The 13227-nt window shown below is 45.8% G+C and overlaps 1 protein-coding gene across 1 annotated transcript in view; it reads left to right on the forward strand.

The window, feature by feature from the left end:
- The first annotated feature begins 4357 nt into the window (after positions 1–4357).
- LOC149315665 (opsin-5-like) overlaps positions 4358–13227 on the forward strand; it is a 103210-nt gene continuing 94340 nt past the window's right edge. Inside the window, exon 1 of the mRNA XM_089518504.1 lies at positions 4358–4399. The gene's annotated coding sequence lies outside the window, so the exon portion shown is untranslated. The remainder of the gene's footprint in view (positions 4400–13227) is intronic.

The following is a 13227-nucleotide window of genomic DNA, read 5'->3' on the forward strand; positions in this document are numbered from 1 at the left end:
TTGGCATCAAGAGGATCATCTTCCTCTTCCTTTTGTTCAGCAAAAGCAAAACTTTGCAATACTTTGCTAAACCCTGCTCTGTGGAATCAAGTCAGTGGCCACATCTAGCACTGCTTCACAGTAGCATGAAGCCACCTTAGGGAGGCTGAAGCAGCTACTAAAACTGCAGGGCTATCCATACAAAATGGGGCAGTGCAGTGCAGTGGTTTGGGTGTTGATTCTGGAGACCAAGGTGTGAATCCCCACTTGGCCATAGAAAGTCATGAGATGACTTTGGGGAGTCACATTCTGTGAACATCAGAAGAAGGCAAAGACAATCCCTCTTTGAACAAAACAAGTAAAAAAACATCTCATGATAAGTTCCTCTTAGGGTAACCATAAGTTGGAAGCAATTTGAAGTCACACAACCGCAACTCATTTTAGTGCATTGCAGCAAAGCCAACGCCGAAGCTCTTGTGACACCTCAAAAATAATGAATTTTCTCTGGTATAATCTTCCATGGTCTCCAGTCCATTTCATGCATCTGAAAAAGTGGCATACAATCCATGAAAGTGTGTGCCAAATAAATTTATTAGTTATTAATTGTGGTGTGGCAGGCTTTAAAAATTTAACTGGCATTGCCTGTGCTGCTGTTGATTTTTTTCCTTATGATTTGAATGAAACGAAACCTGAAGTGAATCTTCAAGCCACCAAACTTATTTCATAGCAAATTCCATGCAAAACTGACTTCAAAGAGCATGTGGATTTGTATAGCATGACAGACATTTTAAACTTTAATATAGACTTCTCAGAACAGCATGTCCACTGTGGCAAAGCAAAGCAAAACAGAGTAGTTGCACTGAAGTTACAGTGGGGGATGAATTAGGAGCAGTTCCAAAAAAAAAAAAAAAAAGGAATTGGAACGTAGCTACAGGAAGGAACAAAAAACAGCTCTGGAGCAAGCCTTCTACTACTGTAGAATAACATAATTTTCAAGATGTGCACATTTTTTTGTTAGAGGTTTTTTAAAAAAACTATTTGAGGATGTTTGAGGCTAAGGATGTAGAGTTCTGTGGCAGATATTCCAAAATGATTTCTCTGGAATGGTAAGAATTACTAGGAGACATATTGCTCTCGCCTTCCAGGTCAAAAAGTGAAATGAAGGGTTGGGAAGGAATTAAAAATGAGCAAGCCTGGAGCAAAGTACTACTACTACTACTTAGAATTCTTGTTCTGCACCCCTCACCCCCAAGTCCAGATGTGGGGGGGGAGTAAAGTGAGATGGTTGTAATTGTTAATTGGTAAGGGGAAAAATAACTCCTTTTAGGCTCAAAGGCTCCCTCTTTCAGGCAATGAAGCTTGTAGATTTGTATGGAAGTTTCATAATCGTATGCTATGGCCTGACCTTCGTAATACATATGGGGGAAATGTTTCACATCATTACTCTGCACTTGCTTGTTCCTGTCCCCATTTGTTTTCTTTTTCGTTGTTAATTTGCAGACCTGTCAGATATTTGAGTGGTTACTCCTGACATTTTTGCCATCTCCCTGGTAATTACTTGCTTTGCATTATGTCTAGTTTTATATTGATTTTTTTTAAGCCTAAGTGTGTATTTTTTTATTATTATTCTTGGGTGGATGGGCATTGAGAAGTGTTTTGGATCACTTGTGATCTTCCTTTAAAAATTTCCCAGGAAAGCTGAAAGGAAGGACAGAATGATTTGAAACAAACCTAATAAACATGACAGATCTTTCTGGACCATATCAGCATGAGCCAACAGTGGGGAAGACAGTGGGGTTGTTTGGACTGGTTCAGGCTTGCCCAGCCCAGAAGACGGGCAGATGTGCCTTTCAGATGTTCTACCATCATTGGCAATGTTGGCTGGAGCAAATGTAAATTGTAATCTAAAGGGCCCAGATTGTGGAAGGATGCTTTAGAGTTTAGAGTTATGGACTTGGCTTGGGTTCGTCCTACCTTTTGGCACCTCAGCCATCTCAGCAGATGAGAAGGAGGTTATATTATGTTGGTGAGGTGAGGTGATGGGGAATACAGCCGGATGTGCCACCTGGCCTGCCTGGCACTCTCTAAGCTGCCCAGTTGCCCTCAGCAGGATCCTTTCATCCAAATTGAGATCAGAGCTTGGAAAAATATACTTTTGGGACCATAATTCCTAGAGCCAGCGTGGCATAGTGGTTTGAGCATTATTTAACTATGTTGGATTAAGACTTTGAGCACTGGACTACAAGTCTGGAGACAAGGGTTCAGTACCCAGTTTGGCCGTGTTAACCCACTGGGTGACCTTGGGCAGGTCACATGCTCTCAGCCTCAGGGGAAGGTAATGGTAAACCTCATCTGAACAAATATTGCCATGAAATATCCCATTAGTATGGCCTTAGGGTCTCCATAAGTCGACAGCTATTTGACGGCACACAACAACAACTAGAATTCCCCAGCAGGCATCTGAGGGCTACTGGAAATGGTAGTAAAAAATGGAACTTTTCTAAAATCCAGCTGAGAGAAGATTCAATTGTCAATATGGTCATCATCTATGCAAGGAAGGAAAGGTCCCTCCACCTCTGATTGAAACCAACAAATGAACAAACACAGCCCAGTCCAGCAAAGTTGGCACCAGCTCTTCACCCACAACAGTTAGTCCTCACTCTCAGACTAATCCAGGGCCAAGTTAAAGGAAAGGAATTTGACTGCATCCCCGGAGTTCATCTGCATTGCAACAAGGAGTAGTCAAAGACATAGCTGTGTTAGTCTGGAAAATCAGTCTGCAAATGAATCTTGTAGCACCAACTGGAAGAGCTGGTAGCATGAGCCTACTTCAGCGTAGTGTAGTGGTTGGAGTATTGGACTACACGACTCTGAAGACCAGGGTCTGAATGCCTGTTTGGCCATGAAAACCTACTGGCTAATCTTGGGAAAGTCACACTCTCTCAGCCTCAGAGGATGGCCATGGCACCCCTCCCTGAAGAAACTTGTCAGAGAAACCCCATGAAAGAGTCGACAGGGAACGATGTGAAGGCACACAGCGGCAGCAACAACAACAACACGTAGTAGGCTTAAACCTAGGAAAGCGCATGCTTCCAGCTGTCTTTCTTTCAATGAGTCTCAAAGATGCTACTAGATCCCTTTGCCTACAGAGCCGACAGTGTGTTGCAAACGTTCATTCATTTCTTTTCATTAATTTATTACGGCAAACAGCCAGGATAACAAACATTCAAAAGGATTAAGGTAAACCAGACCTCCCCCTCTCAACTTGAATTGCTCCCAACCTCTCCCTTTCCCTTAGTCTGAATGGCCCTGAGGGGCTGCAAGATCCATTGGAAGACTGACTTTCCATTCTTGTGCCCTTTCAAGCTCTTTCAAGGGGGGAGTAGGGTTTGCTCTTTTGCCCAAGCAGGATGGCAATAACTACGAAAGTCAGCCTCGGGGCTGGAAATCCATGCAGATCCTCCCCCTTCTCCATCAGTGAAGTCCAATCCCATCCCAAATCCTCCCAACAGGGATCCCTCGATGGGACAGACCCCAATGGCAGGAAAGCCATGTTGCAAGCAACAAGCAAGCCATTTTTGCTTGGCGCAAAGGACCATCCCATCCCAAATCACCCCAACAGGGATCCCTTGATAAGGCCGACCCTGATGTAGGAAATCCATTTTGCAAGCAAGCTTTGGGGTGGGATATCCCCTTTGCTCCAAATCCTTGTTTGCTCCAGAGCCCTGTTTGCCCCAGAGCCCTGTCCTTTGCTCCAAAGCCCTGTTGGGGAAGGCTTTGGGATGGGATGGTCCTTCGCTCCCAGCCAAGACTTTATTCCCATCCCTGCATCTTAAAAGTCAGGCGTTGCATGGACTTTTGGCTCAAAGCAGCCAAGGGAAAGCCCCAGGGCATCTGGACTGGTCCTTTCCCCTATCTCCCTCCCTGCTTGCCCCCTTGGCCACCCCTCCTTCCCCTCTTCTCCCCCCCCCCCCGTGCCTTGTCCCTCCCACTCCTGGACCTGCCACTCACTCAGTCCCTCACTCACTCTTGCTCCGTGGGTGGCAGGCAGAGCAGAAGAGAGGAGAGCAGGGGTAGGGCTCTCCCCTCCTGGCCCACGCGTGTCTTCCCCCACGCGATCCACGCGAGTCCAACGCTGCAGTGGCGACGAGGCTGCAGGAGCAACTCGGCTGCCAAGGCAAAGCTCTGTCCGGTCCCCCTTGGTGCTGATCCGGATTGGGCAGCGCTGCCCTTCCTTCCTTCCTTCCTTCCTTCCTTCCTTCCTTCCTTCCTTCCTTCCTCCTCTCTTACTCCGGGGTTCCTCCGAGAAGAAAGATCGGGACTGTCATGGGTGCCTCGCAAAGTTTCCCTTTGCACAGGAGGGAGCCCAGCTGAAAGAGGGAAGAGGACCCCCACCCCACCCCACAAGGTCTCCCCGAAGGTAAGGAGGGCGATGGGGAAGGGAGGGCTGGTGCTTTTTGAGCTGCGTTGGGTTGGGACTCTGGGTTCGAATCCCGGCAAGCCACACTCTCTCAGCCTCTGACTATGGCAAGGGGAAATGGCAGTGGGAACCCTCTGGTTGGCTTAGGGCAAGTCACACTCTCTCAGCCTCTGAGGATGGCAAGGGCAATGGCAATGCAAAGCCACTTGGTGGCCATGGGCAAGTCACTGGGGTGGGAATGATTGCCCCAAAGATCTGGAAGGCAGAGCTCATCTGACTCATCTGGGGGAATCGAAGACTTGCTACGGCTCGGCCATAGAAACCCACTGGGTGACTTTGGGCCAGTCACACTCTTTCAGCCTCTGAGGTTGGCAAGGGCAATGGCAAAGCCCTTGGGAAGAGACTTGCCAGGGAAACTCCATGATAAGGAAACTCCCTAAGGACTGGAAGGCACCCAAGAACAAGGGTTGAGGCCAGTGCCCTCGTCAGTCTGAAGAAAAGAGGGCCACATCCCCCTTCATATTGCAAGGAAAAGGGATGATGGAGTCTCCAGTCCCCAGGATGGTGGTGGTTATTGTGTGCTTTCTTGTCGTTTCCAATTTATAGCAGTCGTAAGGCAAACCTATCATGGAGTTTTCTTGGAGAGTTTCTTCAGAGGGGGTTTGCCATGGCCATCCACTGAGGCTGAGAGAGTGTGACTTGCCCAGGGTCATCCAGTGGGTTTCCCTGGCTGAGCGGGATTCGAACCCTGTTCGCCCAGGAATTTCTCTTCTGCTCATTCACCCGGGCCTGCTAGGAATGGTTTGGACCGGATCCCCAGGTAGAGACAATGGCTGCATCCACAGGGCAGAAATAATTTGATTTGACACCACTTTAAGTGCCATGGCTCAATGTTATGGCATTCTGGGCTCTCCTCTGGTGTCACAACAAACTGCAGTTCCCAGAATGCCATAGCATTTAGCCTTGGCACTTAAAGTGGTGTCAAACCAAGTTATTTCTGTCATGTGGATGCAGCCAGTGTATCCATAAAATAGTGGGATCCTTGATCCTGGCAAGTCCTGGCAGAAAGATCCCAGACTGGATCTCTTCCCCTCCTTGCTCCCAGCCCTGAAAACCCTCCAGAGAAGGGAGTTTCTATCTCCATCCAGAGTAGGTGTGGTCACTAGTCCTCAAGCTCCAAAGTTGTCTTTTCTCAAGTTGTGTGTGCCTAGAACAAACTGGGTGTGCGGATCAAGGAACTGACATCTTTTGCACATTAAAATAATGTGTGTGTGTGTGTGTGTGTGTGTGTGTGTGCGAGAGAGAGAGAGAGAGAGAGAAACAGAGAGACCAAATAGATGGGAGGGGGGAGAAGAAGAAGATGGTAAGGGGTCCTGGGGCTAAGTAAGTCCTTGTTGTTGCTGTTGTTGTGGGACTTCAAGTGGTTTCTGACTTATGATGACCCTAAGGCAACCCCATCACAGGGATTTCTTAGCAGTTTTCTTAAGATGGGGTTTGTCATTGCCATCCTCTGAGGTTGAGAGAGTGTGACTGGCCCAAGTGGGTTCCCATGGTCAAACCACGGCAAGTCTTCAGTCCCCCAAACTGGTTGAGTTGTATGAACATTGCCTTCCAGATCTTCGGGCAATAATTCCCATCCCAGTGGTCAGGGATGATGAGGTTTAGAATCAAAGAAAACCAGAGATCAGGAGGTGGGTGCAATGTCCCCTCACAGATCAAGAAGTGTGATTGTCACGAGACCCTTGAGTTTACAAGTGACCTTGGATCTGTCTTTAAACCTAACCTGTCTCACAGAATTTAGAGACATAGGTGAGTTAATCTGGAAAATCAGTATGCAATATCTACGCAAACTCTATGCAAAGTAGATGCAACCAACTTTTCAGTTAGTCTCAAAGGTGCTACATGACCCCTTTGCCACCTCACAGAGTTAATGTGAGAAGCAAAATGAAGATTTAGAGGCCTGTGTGCACTCATTTACTGGTGTTCCAGAAAGGAAGGGGTAAGGGATATATTGTTTGTTTTACATAATATTATTTTTCTTCCATCTAAGACTTTGCATTTTTCTCTTCCCTACTCCCCCCCCCCCATATAATTTCTTTAAGTGTTAAGTTGGTAGCAAAATGGGCTCCTAAAGCAGTGGAAGAGTGGTCATTTCTGGCCCAAAAGAATTGTGTGAAATACAAAAAATATATATAAAGAAGTCCAGTAGCACCTTTGAGACTAACTGAAAGAAAACATTTCTAGCTTAAGCTTTCATGGACTCTGCCCATTTTATCAGATTTTATATTCAGCGTATGAACACTACCACAGATGGGTAAAATAGAAAACTCTAGAATTATCCCACAAAGAAGTTTACCAGAGAACTACAGTCATAGGAGCCTGTACAGAATAAGTGTTACGTTATTCTCTGCTCATTGTTGTTGTCAAGTCATTTTGTATGTATGATGACCCTAAGGCCCTAATGGGGGCTTCTTAGTAAGATTTGTTCAGAGGGGGTTTACTATTGCTCTCCTCTGAGGCTGAGAGAGTGTGACTTGCCCAAGGTCATCCAGTGGGTTATGTAGCTGAGTGAGGATTTGAACCCTGGCCTCCCAGAGTCCTAATCCAATACCATTGCACCATGATGGTTCTCATTCCTGCTCACACCCCCACAGACTTTGTACAATGTAACAACACATGTTGGTGAAAAATGTATGAGATCCCTTTAAAGTAGGGTCTAGGCTGAGAGGCAGTGTGGTATAGTGATTTGAGCGCTGGATTACAATTCTGGATATCAAGGTTTGATTCCCTACTTGACCATGGGAACCCACTGGGTGAGACACATACTCTCAGCCCCAGAAAACCCCATAGAGTTGCTATAAATTGGAAATGACCTGAAGGCACACAACAGCAATTGGGGTTAGGGATGTTCCTCCCAGGTGGCAGGCCATAGGAGTGTCTGTATGTGTGTGGGCATCTCTATTTAGCTGAAGTTCCCTCTTCAAACCCATGCATATGCATGTGAGTATACATTTGTGTGCATGTGCCTGAAGGGGGAATCTCAGCTGAATGAGGATATATGTGTGTCCTTGTCATTAGTTTCAAGTGCAACAATTATGTTCCTTCAGGCAGGTTCCTTGTCTACATATGTATGGGAGGGAAAAAGGCAGCAAGATGTAGTGGTTTGAATGTTGGGCAAGAGCTCTGGAGACCATAGTTTGAATCCCAACTCGACCATGGAAACCCACTGGGTGACCTTAGGCAGGTCACTCTCTCTCAGCCTCAGAAGAAGCAAAGGCAAATACCCTCTGAAAAAAATCTTCCAGAAAACCTCTTAATACAGAGAATGCCTTGGCTAGACTACCTTTGTTTTAACCTGTTTTCCCATAAATTTTACTGTTGTATTTTAACATGTGCTTTTATTATTGTTTACTTGCTATTGTACACCTCAGGCAGGTCTTTATTTTAACTTAACTGATTATGTAAATTTAAGGCACTTTATAAATAAACTGTAACAACAACAACAATAATAACAACAACTTGAAGGCACACAAAAATAACAATCTTATTGTTAGAGGTTGTATCAAGGTACATGTTACCTTGTAGCATCTGAGAACCAGTTTAGAGGGAGTGTACTATTGACAACATAGCTGTGAGTAGATGATGCCCATTTTAAAGGCTACAAAGGATGGATCCTAAGACCAGCCCTGGATTACGTTCTGGCACCTTACATTCTATTAAGGAAAGATATGCCAGGTCTAGTGTGTGGGGTAACACAAATAGTCTCCCTCAGAAAATATACTTAATTTGTTGTTTTTCTGTGCCTTCAAGTCGTTTCCAACTTATAGGGACCCTAAGGCGAACCTATCATGGTGTTTTCTAGGCAGGGTTTGTTCAGAGGAGGTTTGCCATTGCTTTCCCCTGAGGCTGAGGGCATGTGACTGGTCCAAGGCCACTCTGTGGGTTCCATGGTCAAGTGGGGAATCGAACTCTGGTCTCCAAAATCATAGCCCAACACTCAAACCACTGTGTGCTACCATTTTTTCAGTCGTATACATGGTTATTATGCCACCCACTCCATTTTATCCTCAGCACAACCCTGTGGAGTAGGTTAAACTGAGAGAGCATGGCTGGGCTGAGGCCTCCTGGGGATTTTCTTGACTAAGTGGGGACTTCAACCAGCAATCCCAGTTCAATACTGTATTTGTTGTTGTTGTTGTTGTTGATAATGATGATAGTGATAATATCCGACTCTTTTCCTAGCCCTCAGTTTCAAAACAATTGTATTCTCAGTGTGTATGTTTGTGTGAGAGTGTGTGTGCCTAGAACAGAATCCCATGGAGAAACAACTTTTGAGAGTATATCTCCAAAGTATGCATCAGAGACAAGGAAAAGTTCTGTGTGAGCCTTTTTCCAGCTCCTCTTCCTTAGTAGGACAGGAATTGTGAGACATTTGTGAGAGATCAACTTCCCTTCTCACAACTGGCGTTTTGTGGGAAGGAGGAGTAGCTTCTCTGGGGCTGCATCTGCACTGCAGAAATAATCTGGTTTGACACTGCTTTAACTGCCACAGTTCCATGCTATGGACTTCTGGGAATGGTAGTTTGTTGCAGCACCAGAGTTGAAGCGGTGTCAAACCAGATTATTTCTGCAGTGTGGATGCAGCCTCAAGCTAGGAAATCTCACCCTCTTTCACACATACTCACACACTCTCAGGCTGCAGCCGCATTGCAAAAATAATCCAGTTTGGCACCACATTAACTGCCCTGGCTCCATGCTGTGGAATTTTGGGAATTGTAGTTTTGTGAGACATTTAGCCTTCTTTGTGAAAGAGTTCTGGTGCCAGAACAAACTACAATTCCTAGAATTCCATAGTACAGAGCTGGGGCAGTTAAAGCTGTATCAAACCAGATTATTTCTGCAGTGTGGACACAGCCTCAGGCTAGGAAATCTCCCCCTGGAGCCAGCACATAAAGATGAAAAAAAGATCCCATTAGGAAGCTGTGACCATGAGTCAGAAACACCCTTCATAACATTGTTATTATGTGCAATACTCCCCCTCAGAGAAAGGAGACGTGCGTGTGAGGCGGTGGGGGAGAAACGTCTGAGCAAAGACTGAGTGGGTGGCATGTCTGTGTGACTGTATTTGTGTGTGATTTTCAGGGTACACGCTTGCAGTGCTTGTGGGCATACACATATTCCTCAGGCGGTCTTGCCTTCCTGAAATAGCAAGGAGTTGTTCATCTGAGAGAACTCCAGTGTTTCCTTCAATGTATCTCTCCTGCGACAGAGGCTTACTTCAGGGCCAATTCTGACGCAATGTTTTGGAGGGATATATTCTGGAAACGTCATGGCAGGCTAAGAAATCTACATAGGGGCCTGCAGGAATATGCTCGCTTCCCATTCCTGCAAAAAACTGTGTAGATTTTTTCATTTGCTATTTCATTCCCCCCCCCCCCCAACACATGATGATCAGTCACAAGGGGGATGCTGTAATTTGCCTACCAGACCTGTGTTTGTGTGTATTTGTGTGTGTGAGAGAGAGACTAGTGAGAGTTTAAAAATAATCCAGTACATTCTTATTAGGCCTTAATCACTGATGATTTTTGTAAATGTTTCTGTAAAAGTAGACCAAAAAGAATCCATTGCATCTAGGGTTGCCATAAGTCAGGACCTCCAAACCGGGACAAATGTAGGACAACATTTTCAAATGTAGGACACTTTTATAAAAATGGAGGACATGCGAAAAAAATTGATAATTTTTTAAAAAATGTTAATATAAATGCATGTTTCTTAGGCATGCTCAAAATGGAGGACATGGAGGGGAAAAAACCTTTGAAAATGGGCACCCTCCTCCTCTTCTTCCTCCTCCTCCTCCTGTTTCCCCCTCCTCCTCCTCCTCACCATGCGCCAAGAAAGGGCACTTTTCCCTCCCCCTGGCCCATAGGCTCACTCCTCCTCCTCCTCCTCGTCTCCGCCTCCTCCTTGAGGCTGGCCAATGGCGGGCTGGGCTGGAAACAGGCCTGCCCTCGCTCTTCTGCCATTGGCCAGCGAGCCTCAAGCCAGGGGACGAGTGCTCCATTTACAGCCCCACATGTGGGTGTGCAAGCGGGACAAGCACGAGCTGGTGCCGGCCGCAGCCGAAGCAAGTGCTGCGGGCAGCACGGCTACATGGCTGCGTGGAAAAGTAAAGGTGGCGGGTGGCCTCCGTGGGAGCACGCGGAGGCAGAGATGGAGGCGGAGGTGGAGGTAGGCGGGCAGCGCGGAGGAGTAGGAGGAGGAAGAGGAAGAGGGCGGGCAGCGCGGCCACATGGGTGGGCAGCGCGGCCACATGGCCACGCAGAAAAGAAAGAGGTGGCTGCTGCGGGTGGCCTCCATGGGAGCATGCGGAGGCGGAGACGGAGGAGGAGGAGTGGTTGGCTGGCCAGCCGGCCAGGCTGCCGGCTGCATGAGCGGCTGCATACTCACAGCGGCCACATGAGTGCACCCGGCCCAGGGGCCAGCCCCAAAACCGTGAATCCACAGTAACCAGGCCAGGACCGGGCTGGTGCCGCTAAAACCGGGACAGTCCCGCCTGCAGGCGGGATATGGCATCCCTCCTTTTTTCCCTTTTTCTTAAATCCAATCTACACTGTAGAAATAATCCATTTTGACACTGCTCCATCTGCTCACGCTGAGTGCTAGGGAATCCTGGGAATTGTAGCTTACTGTGGCACTAGTGCTCCCTCACGAAGAAGGCTAAAAGTCTCACAAAATGACAGTTCCCAGACCTCTATCGCATGGAGCCAGGGCAGTTAAATTGGAGTCAAACTGGGTTATTTCTGCAGTGTGGATGCAGCTATAGACACAGAAAGTTATCCAAATTAAGAACTCTGGCACTTGGCTGCCTCCAGTATGTTGTGTTCATTTTACAACTTCCTACATTTGGGTTGTGTGCATATTTTCTAGTGGTGCCAGTTGATCAAATACACACACACATACACAAATACACTTATCTTGGCTAATCTCTGCCTTTTAACTCATTAATCAATTCATGCATTGGCTAAATTTAATCAAATTTGCATATCACTAAACCCTAAATATAGGAGTCTCTTTTTGAGCTCTTAAAAAGAATGTGAGATCACTGGAAATTTTAATGAGCAAATGTTACCTGTCTTTGCCAGAAGGGAAGCTATCTTTAATACAGTCTTTTTCATGCCCTCTCATTCTGTTTTCATTACCTCAGCTCCAGTATCACCTCTGAAAAGGAATGTGCGGATGACACCTTTAATAAGACCCTCTGATTAGTGTTTCCCCCTCACTGACAGAATTTTTTCACATATCAGTTAACCAGTTTAACATAATGTAGTTTATTGTTCAGAGTGTTGTGCATTGAACATGAAGAGCTGAGAGCAGATTTTCCCTTTAAGCATGAAACTCAGTAGCTGGCCTTGGTCTCATCACACACTCTCAGGCTGCAGCTGCACTGCAAAAATAATCCAGTTTGGTCCCACTTGAACTACCATGGCTCCATGCTATGGAATTCTGGGAACTGTAGTTTTGTGAGGCATTTAGCGTACTCTGTCAGAGAGCTCTGATGCCACAAGTTGCAAAATCCTGTAGCATGGAGCCATGACAGTTAAAGTGGAGTAAAACTGGATTATATTTTCAATGCGGATGTAGCCTTAATCTTGTCTATCACACATGGTTGTTTTCATAATAAAGTGCAGTTAACGCCCATGAAGCCTATATTCCTTGGAGAAAGAACAAGATGCAAATGTGATGCTAATGATATTCGGTTGACTACAACTCCCACCTACCCACATGCAGCCTGTGAGTGGAATGATGGAGGTTGTAATCCCAAAGTTAAATTTTTTAGACCCAACCGTTTCTTCTAGCATTATCCTACCTTTCTAGTGTTATGGTGGCCTCCTTACAATAACATCTACTCCTTCATTCATAATTTGTTGCATTTGTTGTTGGTTAGGTGTGTGGATTATACATGTATGCTCCTTGCTTTTGTGCTGTGCAGTGCTGTGGGTTTATTGTAGTCAGATTTTACCATCGGATTTGGGTGGAGGGGGAGCACTCCAAAGAATAGCTACATTAGCTGAACAGGTGTATTTCCCAAGAAAAGACAAAGGGTCCATGGTTGTCGCTTGTCTTTATGTTGACATGTCATAAATTGCCTCTTCATGTAAATGTACAGGAGGCTGCTTTTGACTGAATCAGACCATTTGTCCATTTGGAGCAGTGTTGTCTATTCCAACAAGCAGGAGCTACTTTCTGGGTAGGTTCTATGCAACTGCATTTCTTACCTCTACTATCCTTTAGCTGCAGATGCTGAGAACTGGACGTAAGGTCTTTTGCATGCAAAACCATCTCCTACTAAACTATAGCCTCTTCCCCTGCTTAGGGGTATTATATCACTCTACATTAAATATAGAACATCAGATTTATTAGTGACTGCCCCTTGCCCCTATTTTTGAAATACTTGACATTCTGAGCAGCTGAGGCGGAGATGAAATCTGCCAAATTACAGACCTGAGTTTTTCAGATTCATATCTTGCTAGAGCCTTTTTACTGTATACATTTATACCACTGTTTTTCCATTTTTACTGACATGGGTGCATCCTATGGAATCTTGGGGGTGGTAGCTTGGTCTCTAGAGCTCTCTGATCAAGAATTTAAAGCCCACCTCCATACTGCAAATCCCAGGATTCCACAGGAAGTTGCCATGACAGTAAAAAAGTAAATATAGTGCCATAATTGTGCAATGAGAAAGGGCCCATAGTTGAAAAACAAATTTGGGGCTCAGCTTGTGGAGATCTAACTCCAAATATATCATTTTAATATCATTTCAGTCAGCA

Source organism: Sceloporus occidentalis, unplaced genomic scaffold (genome assembly GCF_023333645.1).
Source record: "Sceloporus occidentalis isolate IW3139 unplaced genomic scaffold, rSceOcc1.0.p SCAF_3, whole genome shotgun sequence".
NCBI lineage: Eukaryota > Metazoa > Chordata > Lepidosauria > Squamata > Phrynosomatidae > Sceloporus > Sceloporus occidentalis.